Source organism: Orycteropus afer, unplaced genomic scaffold (genome assembly GCF_000298275.1).
Source record: "Orycteropus afer afer isolate SDZICR_OR568_19922 unplaced genomic scaffold, OryAfe1.0 scaffold00192, whole genome shotgun sequence".
Lineage (NCBI taxonomy): Eukaryota > Metazoa > Chordata > Mammalia > Tubulidentata > Orycteropodidae > Orycteropus > Orycteropus afer.
Genome location: NW_006921779.1, coordinates 4,359,435 through 4,361,006, shown reverse-complemented (window position 1 = coordinate 4,361,006; position 1,572 = coordinate 4,359,435).

The window sequence follows — 1,572 nt, the reverse complement described above, 5'->3', positions numbered from 1 at the left end:
TAGGAGGTGGAACGATGTTTTGTATAGTATGTTATGCCAATTGAGCTTGATGTCCCCTGCGACTATGGTCCCAAGCCCTCAGGTTCAACTATTCAGTCCCTCTGGGTAGCTGGCTATGACTAAACAGTATGGCACATATTCTTGTCAGAGTGGCACTAGGTAACCACAACAACTGCCTTGGAAACCCAAGGAGAGGTTGCTATGAGTTGGATCCGACTCTATGACAGTGAGTTTGGTTTGTTTTGGTTTTATCTATATTCATAAGTTTATTTGGAGGAAAATTACTGGACAAGTAGAATATGCAATGTTTAGATTTACAAATGGTGCCTTGTTGTTTTCCAAATTGCTTGTACCAATTTACATTCCCATCAACTAGGTATAAAACTTCCTGTTGATCCAGATCCTCACCAATCTTTGGTGGTGTCAGACTTCTTTTTTTTACCCCCAACTTATCAGGTGGAAAATTATCTCTCATTGGTCTTAATTTGCATATTTCTGATTATGAATGAGGCTCAGCTTCTGTTCATGTCTTGATGCGTCTCTCATGTTTCTGCTTCTGAGAAATGCTTGTTCATGTTTTTTGCCCGTGTTTTCATGGGCTGTCAGTTGTGTTTATTGCAAATAACTTCTCCCAGTTGGTGACTTGTCTTTTCATCTTTTTTATGATGTCTTGATGGATAAATGTTCTTAATTTTAATGTAATTGAATTTATGAATATTTTGCTTTATGGTTGATGCTTTTTATCTGGTTGAAGAAAGCCTTATTTGTTCTGAGGTCATAAAGATATTCTTCTATGAGTTTAAAAGTTTGCTTTTCATATTTAAGTCTTTAATCCACTTGGAATTAATGTCATTTATGGTGTAGGGAAAGGATTCAATTTAATTTTTTTCTGTGTGGATATCCAATTACTCATTTATTGCCTAGTTCCCCCTTTCTCCAGTAATCTACAATGCCACTTTTATCTGTGTCATATTTCAAATTTCCATGTATTTGTGGTTTGTTTTGAGGTTCTCCATTTTCCTCCATTGGTCTATTTGACTATCTCTCCATCAATATCACACCATCTCAATTACTTTACCTTTATAATATGTCTTTTTTTTTTTTTTGCAGTGTTCTCTCCCCTCCCCTCTCACCCCTGGTAACCAACAAAGAAAGTTTCCTTCCATATATAAACCATTCCTTCACTTTTTACAATAATGAACTAATACAATATTTGTCCTTCTGTGATTGACTTACTTCAACTCAGCATAATGTCTTCCAAGTTCATCCATGTTATGTGGTGTTTTGCAGATTCTACATTATTCTTTAGTGTTGCATAGTATTCCATTGTTTATATGTATCATAGTTTGGTTATCCATTTTTCTGTTGATGGGCTCCTAGGTTGTTTCCATCCTTTTGCTATTGTACATAGTGCTGCAATGAACATATGTGTGCATATATATGTTCTTGTCCTGGCTCTCACTTCTTTAGGATATATATCTAGTAATGGTATTGCTGGATCAAATAGTATTTTTAAAGGAATCGTCATACTGCTTTCCACAGTGGTTGAATCATTTGACAGTCCCATCAGCA